Genomic DNA, 16,051 nt, shown 5'->3' with positions numbered 1-16,051 from the left:
ACGCAACGAGTCACGTGGACTAAAAAACAAGTATAATTGTTTAACACGAGTCACAAGGACTTATGAACAAGGACAAATGGTTCACACAACGAGTCACATTTATATAAACAAGGACAAATGGTTCACACAACGAGTCACAAGGGCTAATGAACAATGACAAATTGTTCACACAACGAGTCACATGGACTAATGAGCAAGTACAATTGTTTTAACCCAAGGATTAATGAACAAGGACAAATGGTTCGCACAACGAGTCACAAGGACTAACGAACAAGGAAATTTTTTTTCATACAACGAGTCACATGGACTAATGAATAAGTACAATTGTTTTAAGACAGAGTCACAAGGATTAATGAACAAGGATAAATGGTTTACACAACGAGTCACAAGGACTAATGAACAAGGACAAATGGTTCACACAACGAGTCACAAGGACTAATGAACAAGTACAATTGTTTAACACAACGAGTCACAAGGACTAATGAACGAGGATAAATGGTTTACATAACGAGCCACAAGGATTAATGAACAAAGACAAATGGTTCACACAACGAGTCACATGGACTAATGAACAAGTACAATTGTTTAACACAACGACTCACAAGGACTAATGAACAAGGACAAATGGTTAAACACAACGAGTCACATGGACTAATGAACAAGAACAATTGTTTTAACACAATGAGTCACAAGGACTAATGAACAAGGAGAAATGGTTCACACAATTAGTCACATTTATTAATAAGCAAGGACAAATGGTTCGCAAAACGAGTCACAAGGACTAACGAACAAGGACAAATGGTTCATACAACGAGTCACATGGACTAATGAACAAGTACAATTGCTTAACACAATGACTCACAAGGACTAATGAAGAAGGATAAATTGTTTATACAACGAGTCACAAGTACTAATGAACAAGGACAAATGGTTCACACAACGAGTCACATGGACTAATGAACAAGTACAATTGTTTAACACAACGAGTCACATGGACTAATGAACAAGTACAATTGTTTTAACATAACGAGTCACAAGGATTAATGAACAAGGATAAATGGTTTACACAACAAGTCACAAGGACTAATGAACAAGGACAAATGGTTCACACAACGAGTCACATGGATTACTGAACAAGTACAATTGTTTAACACAATGACTCACTAGGACTAATGAACAAGGATAAATGGTTTACATAACAAGTCAAAAGGACTAATGAACAAGGACAAATGCTTCACACAACGAGTCACGTGGACTAATAAACAAGTACAATTGTTTAACACAACGACTCACAAGGACTAATGAACAAGGAGAAATGGTTCACACAACAAGTCACATTTATTAATAAACAAGGACAAATGGTTCGCACAACGAGTCACAAGGACTAACGAACAATGACAAATGGTTCATACAACGAGTCACATGGACTAATGAACAAGTACAATTGCTTAACACAACGACTCACAAGGACTAATGAACAAGGATAAATTGTTTATACAACGACTCACAAGTACTAATGAACAAGGACAAATGGTTCACACAACGAGTCACATGGACTAATGAACAATTACAATTGTTTAACACAACGAGTCACAAGGACTAATGAACAAGGACAAATGGTTCACACAACGAGTCACATGGACTAATGAACAAGTACAATTGTTTTAACACAACGAGTCATCGGGATTACGAACAAGGATAAATGGTTTACACAACGAGTCACAAGGACTAATGAACAAGGACAAATGGTTCACACAACGAGTCACATGGACTAATGAACAAGTACAATTGTTTAACATAATGACTCACTAGGACTAATGAACAAGGATAAATGGTTTACATAACGAGTCAAAAGGACTAATGAACAAGGACATATGGTTCACACAACGAGTCACGTGGACTAATAAACAAGTACAATTGTTTAACACAACGAGTCACAAGGACTTATGAACAAGGACAAATGGTTCACACAACGAGTGACAAGGTCTAATGAACAACGACAAATGGTTCACACAACGAGTCACATGGACTAATGAGCGAGTACAATTGTTTTAACCCAAGGATTAATGAACAAGGACAAATGGTTCGCACAACGAGTCACAAGGACTAACGAACAAGGAAAAATTGTTTCATACAACGACTCACAAGTACTAATGAACAAGGACAAATGGTTCACACAACGAGTCACATGGACTAATGAACAATTACAATTGTTTAACACAATGACTCACCAGGACTAATGAACAAGGATAAATGGTTTACATAACGAGTCAAAAGGACTAATGAACAAGGACATATGGTTCACACAACGAGTCACGTGGACTAATAAACAAGTACAATTGTTTAACACAATGACTCACAAGGACTAATGAACAAGGACAAATGGTTCACACAACGAGTCGCATTTATTAATAAACAAGGACAAATGGTTCACATAACGAGTCACAAGGACTAACGAACAAGGACAAATGGTTCATACAACGAGTCACATGGACGAATGAACAAGTACATTTGCTTAACACAACGACTCACAAGGACTAATGAACAAGGATAAATTGTTTATACAACGAGTCACAAGTACTAATGAACAAGGACAAATGGTTCACACAATGAGTCACATGGACTAATGAACAAGTACAATTGTTTAACAGAACGAGTCACAAGGACTAATGAACAAGGACAAATGGTTCACACAATGAGTCACATGGACTAATGAACAAGTACAATTGTTTTAACACAACGAGTCACAAGGATTGATGAACAAGGATAAATGGTTTACACGACGAGTCACAAGGACTAATGAACAAGGACAAATGGTTCACACAACGAGTCACATGGACTAATGAACAAGTAACATTGTTTAACACAATGACTCACTAGGACTAATGAACAAGGATAAATGGTTTACATAACGAGTCAAAAGGACTAATGAACAAGGACAAATGGTTCACGCAACGAGTCACGTGGACTAAAAAACAAGTATAATTGTTTAACACGAGTCACAAGGACTTATGAACAAGGACAAATGGTTCACACAACGAGTCACATTTATATAAACAAGGACAAATGGTTCACACAACGAGTCACAAGGGCTAATGAACAATGACAAATTGTTCACACAACGAGTCACATGGACTAATGAGCAAGTACAATTGTTTTAACCCAAGGATTAATGAACAAGGACAAATGGTTCGCACAACGAGTCACAAGGACTAACGAACAAGGAAATTTTTTTTCATACAACGAGTCACATGGACTAATGAATAAGCACAATTGTTTTAAGACAGAGTCACAAGGATTAATGAACAAGGATAAATGGTTTACACAACGAGTCACAAGGACTAATGAACAAGGACAAATGGTTCACACAACGAGTCACAAGGACTAATGAACAAGTACAATTGTTTAACACAACGAGTCACAAGGACTAATGAACGAGGATAAATGGTTTACATAACGAGCCACAAGGATTAATGAACAAAGACAAATGGTTCACACAACGAGTCACATGGACTAATGAACAAGTACAATTGTTTAACACAACGACTCACAAGGACTAATGAACAAGGACAAATGGTTAAACACAACGAGTCACATGGACTAATGAACAAGAACAATTGTTTTAACACAATGAGTCACAAGGACTAATGAACAAGGAGAAATGGTTCACACAATTAGTCACATTTATTAATAAGCAAGGACAAATGGTTCGCAAAACGAGTCACAAGGACTAACGAACAAGGACAAATGGTTCATACAACGAGTCACATGGACTAATGAACAAGTACAATTGCTTAACACAATGACTCACAAGGACTAATGAAGAAGGATAAATTGTTTATACAACGAGTCACAAGTACTAATGAACAAGGACAAATGGTTCACACAACGAGTCACATGGACTAATGAACAAGTACAATTGTTTAACACAACGAGTCACATGGACTAATGAACAAGTACAATTGTTTTAACATAACGAGTCACAAGGATTAATGAACAAGGATAAATGGTTTACACAACAAGTCACAAGGACTAATGAACGAGGACAAATGGTTCACACAACGAGTCACATGGATTACTGAACAAGTACAATTGTTTAACACAATGACTCACTAGGACTAATGAACAAGGATAAATGGTTTACATAACAAGTCAAAAGGACTAATGAACAAGGACAAATGGTTCACACAACGAGTCACGTGGACTAATAAACAAGTACAATTGTTTAACACAACGACTCACAAGGACTAATGAACAAGGAGAAATGGTTCACACAACAAGTCACATTTATTAATAAACAAGGACAAATGGTTCGCACAACGAGTCACAAGGACTAACGAACAATGACAAATGGTTCATACAACGAGTCACATGGACTAATGAACAAGTACAATTGCTTAACACAACGACTCACAAGGACTAATGAACAAGGATAAATTGTTTATACAACGACTCACAAGTACTAATGAACAAGGACAAATGGTTCACACAACGAGTCACATGGACTAATGAACAATTACAATTGTTTAACACAATGAGTCACAAGGACTAATGAACAAGGACAAATGGTTCACACAACGAGTCACATGGACTAATGAACAAGTACAATTGTTTTAACACAACGAGTCATCAGGATTAATGAACAAGGATAAATGGTTTACACAACGAGTCACAAGGACTAATGAACAAGGACAAATGGTTCACACAACGAGTCACATGGACTAATGAACAAGTACAATTGTTTAACATAATGACTCACTAGGACTAATGAACAAGGATAAATGGTTTACATAACGAGTCAAAAGGACTAATGAACAAGGACATATGGTTCACACAACGAGTCACGTGGACTAATAAACAAGTACAATTGTTTAACACAACGAGTCACAAGGACTTATGAACAAGGACAAATGGTTCACACAACGAGTGACAAGGTCTAATGAACAACGACAAATGGTTCACACAACGAGTCACATGGACTAATGAGCGAGTACAATTGTTTTAACCCAAGGATTAATGAACAAGGACAAATGGTTCGCACAACGAGTCACAAGGACTAACGAACAAGGAAAAATTGTTTCATACAACGACTCACAAGTACTAATGAACAAGGACAAATGGTTCACACAACGAGTCACATGGACTAATGAACAATTACAATTGTTTAACACAATGACTCACCAGGACTAATGAACAAGGATAAATGGTTTACATAACGAGTCAAAAGGACTAATGAACAAGGACATATGGTTCACACAATGAGTCACGTGGACTAATAAACAAGTACAATTGTTTAACACAACGAGTCACAAGGACTTATGAACAAGGACAAATGGTTCACACAACGAGTCACATGGACTAATGAACAATTACAATTGTTTAACACAATGAGTCACAAGGACTAATGAACAAGGACAAATGGTTCACACAACGAGTCACATGGACTAATGAACAAGTACAATTGTTTTAACACAACGAGTCATCAGGATTAATGAACAAGGATAAATGGTTTACACAACGAGTCACAAGGACTAATGAACAAGGACAAATGGTTCACACAACGAGTCACATGGACTAATGAACAAGTACAATTGTTTAACATAATGACTCACTAGGACTAATGAACAAGGATAAATGGTTTACATAACGAGTCAAAAGGACTAATGAACAAGGACATATGGTTCACACAACGAGTCACGTGGACTAATAAACAAGTACAATTGTTTAACACAACGAGTCACAAGGACTTATGAACAAGGACAAATGGTTCACACAACGAGTGACAAGGTCTAATGAACAACGACAAATGGTTCACACAACGAGTCACATGGACTAATGAGCGAGTACAATTGTTTTAACCCAAGGATTAATGAACAAGGACAAATGGTTCGCACAACGAGTCACAAGGACTAACGAACAAGGAAAAATTGTTTCATACAACGACTCACAAGTACTAATGAACAAGGACAAATGGTTCACACAACGAGTCACATGGACTAATGAACAATTACAATTGTTTAACACAATGACTCACCAGGACTAATGAACAAGGATAAATGGTTTACATAACGAGTCAAAAGGACTAATGAACAAGGACATATGGTTCACACAACGAGTCACGTGGACTAATAAACAAGTACAATTGTTTAACACAACGAGTCACAAGGACTTATGAACAAGGACAAATGGTTCACACAACGAGTCACAAGGTCTAATGAACAACGACAAATGGTTCACACAACGAGTCACATGGACTAATGAGCGAGTACAATTGTTTTAACCCAAGGATTAATGAACAAGGACAAATGGTTCGCACAACGAGTCACAAGGACTAACGAACAAGGAAAAATTGTTTCGGACAACGACTCACAAGTACTAATGAACAAGGACAAATGGTTCACACAACGAGTCACATGGACTAATGAACAATTACAATTGTTTAACACAATGACTCACTAGGACTAATGAACAAGGATAAATGGTTTACATAACGAGTCAAAAGGACTAATGAACAAGGACAAATTGTTCACACAACGAGTCACGTGGACTAATAAACAAGTACAATTATTTAACACAACGACTCACAAAGACTAATGAACAAGGAGAAATGGTTCACACAACGAGTCACATGGACTAATGAACAAGTACAATTGCTTAACACAACGACTCACAAGGACTAATGAACAAGGATAAATTGTTTATACAACGAGTCACAAGTACTAATGAACAAGGACAAAATGGTTCACACAACGAGTCACATGGACTAATGAACAAGTACAATTTTTTAACACAACGAGTCACATGGACTAATGAACACGTACAATTGTTTTAACACAACGAGTCACAAGGATATTAGAACAAGGATAAATGGTTTACACAACAAGTCACAAGGACTAATGAACAAGGACAAATGGTTCACACAATAAGTCACATGGACTAATGAACAAGTACAATTGTTTAACACAATGACTCACTAGGACTAATGAACAAGGATAAATGGTTTACATAACAAGTCAAAAGGACTAATGAACAAGGACAAATGGTTCACACAACGAGTCACGTGGACTAATAAACAAGTAAAATTGTTTAACACAACGACTCACGAGGACTAATGAACAAGGAGAAATGTTTCACACAACGAGTCACATTTATTAATAAACAAGGACAAATGGTTCGCACAACGAGTCACAAGGACTAACGAACAATGACAAATGGTTCATACAACGAGTCACATGGACTAATGAACAAGTACAATTGCTTAACACAACGACTCACAAGGACTAATGAACAAGGATAAATTGTTTATAAAACGACTCACAAGTACTAATGAACAAGGACAAATGGTTCACACAAGGAGTCACATGGACTAATGAACAATTACAATTGGTTAACACAACGAGTCACAAGGACTAATGAACAAGGGCAAATGGTTCACACAACGAGTCACATGGACTAATGAACAAGTACAATTGTTTTAACACAACGAGTCACAAGGATTAATGAACAAGGACAAATGGTTCGCACAACGAGTCACAAGGACTAACGAACAAGGAAAAATTGTTTCATACAACGAGTCACATGGACTAATGAACAAGTACAATTGTTTTAACACAGAGTCACAAGGATTAATGAACAAGGAATAATGGTTTACACAACGAGTCACAAGGACTAATGAACAAGGACAAATTGTTCACACAACGAGTCACATAGACTAATGAACAAGTACAATTGTTTAACACAACGACTCACAAGGACTAATTAACAAGGATAAATGGTTTACATAACGAGCCACAAGGACTAATGAACAAAGACAAATGGTTCACACTTAGTCATATGGACTAAGGAACAAGTACAATTGTTTAACACAACGAGTCACAAGGGCTAATGAACAAGAACAAAGGGTTCACACAACGAGTCACATGGACTAATGAACAAGTACAATTATTTTAACACAACGAGTCACAAGGATTAATGAGCAAGGATAAATTGTTTACATAACGAGCCACAAGGACTAATGAACAAAGACAAATGGTTCACACTTAGTCATATGAACTAAGGAACAAGTACAATTGTTTAACACAACGAGTCACAAGGGCTAATGAACAAGAACAAAGGGTTCACACAACGAGTCACATGGACTAATGAACAAGTACAATTATTTTAACACAACGAGTCACAAGGATTAATGAACACAACAAGTCACAAGGACTAATGAACAAGGACAAATGGTTCACACAACCAGTCACATGGACTAATGAACAAGTACAATTGTTTAACACAACGACTCACAAGGACTAATGAACAAGGATAAATGGTTTTTATAACGAGTCACAAGGACTAATGAACAAGGACAAATGGTTCACCAACGAGTCACATGGACTAATAAACAAGTACAATTGTTTAACACAATGACTCACAAGGACTAATGAACAAGGACAAATGGTTCACACAAGAGTCACATTTATTAATAAACAAGGACAAATGGTTCACATAACGAGTCACAAGGACTAACGAACAAGGACAAATGGTTCATACAACGAGTCACATGGACTAATGAACAAGTACAATTGCTTAACACAACGACTCACAAGGACTAATGAACAAGGATAAATTGTTTATACAACGAGTCACAAGTACTAATGAAAAAGGACAAATGGTTCACACAACGAGTCACATGGTCTAATGAACAAGTACAATTGTTTAACACAAAGAGTCACAAGGACTAATGAACAAGGACAAATGCGTCACACAACGAGTCACATGTACTAATGAACAAGTACAATTGTTTTAACACAACGAGTCACAAGGATTAATGAACAAGGATAAATGGTTTACACAACGAGTCACAAGGACTAATAAACAAGGACAATTGGTTCACACAACGGGTCACGTGGACTAATAAACAAGTACAATTGTTTAACACAACGAGTCACAAGGACTTATGAACAAGGACAAATGGTTCACACAACGAGTTACATTAATATAAACAAGGACAAATGGTTCACACAACGAGTCACAAGGGCTAATGAACAACGACAAATGGTTCACACAACGAGTCACATGGACAAATGAGCAAGTACAATTGTTTTAACCCAAGGATTAATGAACAAGGACAAATGGTTCGCACAACGAGTCACAAGGACTAACGAACAAGGAAAAATTGTTTCATACAACGAGTCACATGGACTAATGAACAAGTTCAATTATTTTGACACAGTCACAAGGATTAATGAACAAGGATAAATGGTTTACACAACGAGTCACAAGGACGAATGAACAAGGACAAATGGTTCACACTTCACACAACGATTCACATGGACTAATGAACAAGTACAATTGTTTAACACAACGACTCACAAGGACTAATGAACAAGGATAAATGGTTTACATAACGAGCCACAAGGACTAATGAATAAAGACAAATGGTTCACACTTAGTCATATGGACTAAGGAACAAGTACAATTGTTTAACACAACGAGTCACAAGGGCTAATGAACAAGAACAAAGGGTTCACACAACGAGTCACATGGACTAATGAACAAGTACAATTATTTTAACACAATGAGTCACAAGGATTAATGAACAAGGATAAATGGTTTACACAACAAGTCACAAGGACTAATGAACAAGGACAAATGGTTCACACAACCAGTCACATGGACTAATGAACAAGTACAATTGTTTAACACAACGACTCACAAGGACTAATGAACAAGGATAAATGGTTTTTATAACGAGTCACAAGGACTAATGAACAAGGACAAATGGTTCACCAACGAGTCACATGGACTAATAAACAAGTACAATTGTTTAACACAATGACTCACAAGGACTAATGAACAAGGACAAATGGTTCACACAAGAGTCACATTTATTAATAAACAAGGACAAATGGTTCACATAACGAGTCACAAGGACTAACGAACAAGGACAAATGGTTCATACAACGAGTCACATGGACTAATGAACAAGTACAATTGCTTAACACAACGACTCACAAGGACTAATGAACAAGGATAAATTGTTTATACAACGAGTCACAAGTACTAATGAAAAAGGACAAATGGTTCACACAACGAGTCACATGGTCTAATGAACAAGTACAATTGTTTAACACAAAGAGTCACAAGGACTAATGAACAAGGACAAATGCGTCACACAACGAGTCACATGTACTAATGAACAAGTACAATTGTTTTAACACAACGAGTCACAAGGATTAATGAACAAGGATAAATGGTTTACACAACGAGTCACAAGGACTAATAAACAAGGACAATTGGTTCACACAACGGGTCACGTGGACTAATAAACAAGTACAATTGTTTAACACAACGAGTCACAAGGACTTATGAACAAGGACAAATGGTTCACACAACGAGTTACATTAATATAAACAAGGACAAATGGTTCACACAACGAGTCACAAGGGCTAATGAACAACGACAAATGGTTCACACAACGAGTCACATGGACAAATGAGCAAGTACAATTGTTTTAACCCAAGGATTAATGAACAAGGACAAATGGTTCGCACAACGAGTCACAAGGACTAACGAACAAGGAAAAATTGTTTCATACAACGAGTCACATGGACTAATGAACAAGTTCAATTATTTTGACACAGTCACAAGGATTAATGAACAAGGATAAATGGTTTACACAACGAGTCACAAGGACGAATGAACAAGGACAAATGGTTCACACTTCACACAACGATTCACATGGACTAATGAACAAGTACAATTGTTTAACACAACGACTCACAAGGACTAATGAACAAGGATAAATGGTTTACATAACGAGCCACAAGGACTAATGAATAAAGACAAATGGTTCACACTTAGTCATATGGACTAAGGAACAAGTACAATTGTTTAACACAACGAGTCACAAGGGCTAATGAACAAGAACAAAGGGTTCACACAACGAGTCACATGGACTAATGAACAAGTACAATTATTTTAACACAACCAGTCACAAGGATTAATGAATAAGGATAAATGGTTTACACAACAAGTCACAAGGACTAATGAACAAGGACAAATGGTTTACACAACCAGTCACATGGACTAATGAACAAGTACAATTGTTTAACACAACGACTCACAAGGACTAATGAACAAGGATAAATGGTTTACATAATGAGTCACAAGGACTAATGAACAAGGACAAATGGTTCACCAACGAGTCACGTGGACTAATAAACAATTACAATTGTTTAACACAATGACTCACAAGGACTAATGAACAAGGACAAATGGTTCACACAACGAGTCACATTTATTAATAAACAAGGACAAATGGTTCACATAACGAGTCACAAGGACTAACGAACAAGGACAAATGGTTCATACAACGAGTCATATGGACTAATGAACAAGTACAATTGCATAACACAACGACTGACAAGGACTCGAACAAGGATAAATTGTTTATACAACGAGTCACAAGTACTAATGAACAAGGACAAATGGTTCACACAACGAGTCACATGGACTAATGAACAAGTACAATTATTTAACACAACGAGTCACAAGGACTAATAAACAAGGACAAATGGTTCACAAAACGAGTCACATGGACTAATGAACAAGTACAATTGTTTTAACACAACGAGTCACAAGGATTAATGAACAAGGATAAATGGTTTACACAACGAGTGATACGGGAGTAAGTGATCAATTATTATTTGACGTAAATGACAAAGAAGTTCTTTTAAGTACTACAAATTGGACTTATTCATTTGGGGTGAATTCAAGTCTAAGTCATGTTGCGTTGATTAATGAAGATTATTTTAATGGACCAATCGCTTAATGGAAGTGATTGAAAAACTCCTTATCTTCTCAACATATTGTTGACATATTAAATAAAGTAGGGAGTTTCTTTAGTAATTTAAGTATGGGAGTTTACAAAACTTAAAATGCAGAGTTATCTCAATGCAACGCATTTCAAGTTGGATGAAAACAGAAGGCTTATTCAATTGAGTTAATTGTGGTAACTCATGAAGTTTTAGTAATCTCGCAAGTTTATTTGAGATAAATAAATTACATATGTTAAATGTAATAAGTGTTGTACGTTTTCATGTTTACGTACATTCATTTCTTAAATCACTATAAATAAGTGATGTTGTAATTGATTATAATCATCAAATTTTTAATACAAATTACACATTGAAGTTCTCGTTGAATTTTAATACAAGAATTGAGAAGTAATTCAATTCTATTTTGATTTTCTAGCTGCGGTTGGTGAAATCAATCGTTTAATTATTAGGCAAGGTCGTCTAATATTAAGCACCCCATTTTGTATAAATTCAAGGTCGAATTTGTGCAATCATATCTTTAATTTTTATTTTCTATTTAATTATAAATATAAAACCCACAAAAAAAAGTGCTTTATTTATATATTTCCACTTTGTGGAAACCATAAAATATTTAACGCTTCCGCTAACGTATCAACGAGTCACAAGGACTAATGAACAAGGACAAATGGTTCACACAACGAGTCACATGGATTACTGAACAAGTACAATTGTTTAACACAATGACTCACTAGGACTAATGAACAAGGATAAATGGTTTACATAACAAGTCAAAAGGACTAATGAACAAGGACAAATGGTTCACACAACGAGTCACGTGGACTAATAAACAAGTACAATTGTTTAACACAACGACTCACAAGGACTAATGAACAAGGAGAAATGGTTCACACAACAAGTCACATTTATTAATAAACAAGGACAAATGGTTCGCACAACGAGTCACAAGGACTAACGAACAATGACAAATGGTTCATACAACGAGTCACATGGACTAATGAACAAGTACAATTGCTTAACACAACGACTCACAAGGACTAATGAACAAGGATAAATTGTTTATACAACGACTCACAAGTACTAATGAACAAGGACAAATGGTTCACACAACGAGTCACATGGACTAATGAACAATTACAATTGTTTAACACAACGAGTCACAAGGACTAATGAACAAGGACAAATGGTTCACACAACGAGTCACATGGACTAATGAACAAGTACAATTGTTTTAACACAACGAGTCATCAGGATTAATGAACAAGGATAAATGGTTTACACAACGAGTCACAAGGACTAATGAACAAGGACAAATGGTTCACACAACGAGTCACATGGACTAATGAACAAGTACAATTGTTTAACATAATGACTCACTAGGACTAATGAACAAGGATAAATGGTTTACATAACGAGTCAAAAGGACTAATGAACAAGGACATATGGTTCACACAACGAGTCACGTGGACTAATAAACAAGTACAATTGTTTAACACAACGAGTCACAAGGACTTATGAACAAGGACAAATGGTTCACACAACGAGTGACAAGGTCTAATGAACAACGACAAATGGTTCACACAACGAGTCACATGGACTAATGAGCGAGTACAATTGTTTTAACCCAAGGATTAATGAACAAGGACAAATGGTTCGCACAACGAGTCACAAGGACTAACGAACAAGGAAAAATTGTTTCATACAACGACTCACAAGTACTAATGAACAAGGACAAATGGTTCACACAACGAGTCACATGGACTAATGAACAATTACAATTGTTTAACACAATGACTCACCAGGACTAATGAACAAGGATAAATGGTTTACATAACGAGTCAAAAGGACTAATGAACAAGGACATATGGTTCACACAACGAGTCACGTGGACTAATAAACAAGTACAATTGTTTAACACAACGAGTCACAAGGACTTATGAACAAGGACAAATGGTTCACACAACGAGTCACAAGGTCTAATGAACAACGACAAATGGTTCACACAACGAGTCACATGGACTAATGAGCGAGTACAATTGTTTTAACCCAAGGATTAATGAACAAGGACAAATGGTTCGCACAACGAGTCACAAGGACTAACGAACAAGGAAAAATTGTTTCGGACAACGACTCACAAGTACTAATGAACAAGGACAAATGGTTCACACAACGAGTCACATGGACTAATGAACAATTACAATTGTTTAACACAATGACTCACTAGGACTAATGAACAAGGATAAATGGTTTACATAACGAGTCAAAAGGACTAATGAACAAGGACAAATTGTTCACACAACGAGTCACGTGGACTAATAAACAAGTACAATTATTTAACACAACGACTCACAAAGACTAATGAACAAGGAGAAATGGTTCACACAACGAGTCACATGGACTAATGAACAAGTACAATTGCTTAACACAACGACTCACAAGGACTAATGAACAAGGATAAATTGTTTATACAACGAGTCACAAGTACTAATGAACAAGGACAAAATGGTTCACACAACGAGTCACATGGACTAATGAACAAGTACAATTTTTTAACACAACGAGTCACATGGACTAATGAACACGTACAATTGTTTTAACACAACGAGTCACAAGGATATTAGAACAAGGATAAATGGTTTACACAACAAGTCACAAGGACTAATGAACAAGGACAAATGGTTCACACAATAAGTCACATGGACTAATGAACAAGTACAATTGTTTAACACAATGACTCACTAGGACTAATGAACAAGGATAAATGGTTTACATAACAAGTCAAAAGGACTAATGAACAAGGACAAATGGTTCACACAACGAGTCACGTGGACTAATAAACAAGTAAAATTGTTTAACACAACGACTCACGAGGACTAATGAACAAGGAGAAATGTTTCACACAACGAGTCACATTTATTAATAAACAAGGACAAATGGTTCGCACAACGAGTCACAAGGACTAACGAACAATGACAAATGGTTCATACAACGAGTCACATGGACTAATGAACAAGTACAATTGCTTAACACAACGACTCACAAGGACTAATGAACAAGGATAAATTGTTTATAAAACGACTCACAAGTACTAATGAACAAGGACAAATGGTTCACACAAGGAGTCACATGGACTAATGAACAATTACAATTGGTTAACACAACGAGTCACAAGGACTAATGAACAAGGGCAAATGGTTCACACAACGAGTCACATGGACTAATGAACAAGTACAATTGTTTTAACACAACGAGTCACAAGGATTAATGAACAAGGACAAATGGTTCGCACAACGAGTCACAAGGACTAACGAACAAGGAAAAATTGTTTCATACAACGAGTCACATGGACTAATGAACAAGTACAATTGTTTTAACACAGAGTCACAAGGATTAATGAACAAGGAATAATGGTTTACACAACGAGTCACAAGGACTAATGAACAAGGACAAATTGTTCACACAACGAGTCACATAGACTAATGAACAAGTACAATTGTTTAACACAACGACTCACAAGGACTAATTAACAAGGATAAATGGTTTACATAACGAGCCACAAGGACTAATGAACAAAGACAAATGGTTCACACTTAGTCATATGGACTAAGGAACAAGTACAATTGTTTAACACAACGAGTCACAAGGGCTAATGAACAAGAACAAAGGGTTCACACAACGAGTCACATGGACTAATGAACAAGTACAATTATTTTAACACAACGAGTCACAAGGATTAATGAGCAAGGATAAATTGTTTACATAACGAGCCACAAGGACTAATGAACAAAGACAAATGGTTCACACTTAGTCATATGAACTAAGGAACAAGTACAATTGTTTAACACAACGAGTCACAAGGGCTAATGAACAAGAACAAAGGGTTCACACAACGAGTCACATGGACTAATGAACAAGTACAATTATTTTAACACAACGAGTCACAAGGATTAATGAACACAACAAGTCACAAGGACTAATGAACAAGGACAAATGGTTCACACAACCAGTCACATGGACTAATGAACAAGTACAATTGTTTAACACAACGACTCACAAGGACTAATGAACAAGGATAAATGGTTTTTATAACGAGTCACAAGGACTAATGAACAAGGACAAATGGTTCACCAACGAGTCACATGGACTAATAAACAAGTACAATTGTTTAACACAATGACTCACAAGGACTAATGAACAAGGACAAATGGTTCACACAAGAGTCACATTTA

Source organism: Silene latifolia, chromosome 9 (genome assembly GCF_048544455.1).
Source record: "Silene latifolia isolate original U9 population chromosome 9, ASM4854445v1, whole genome shotgun sequence".
NCBI lineage: Eukaryota > Viridiplantae > Streptophyta > Magnoliopsida > Caryophyllales > Caryophyllaceae > Silene > Silene latifolia.
The sequence above is the reverse complement of the archived record's forward strand: the minus strand, read 5'-3'. Positions refer to the sequence as shown.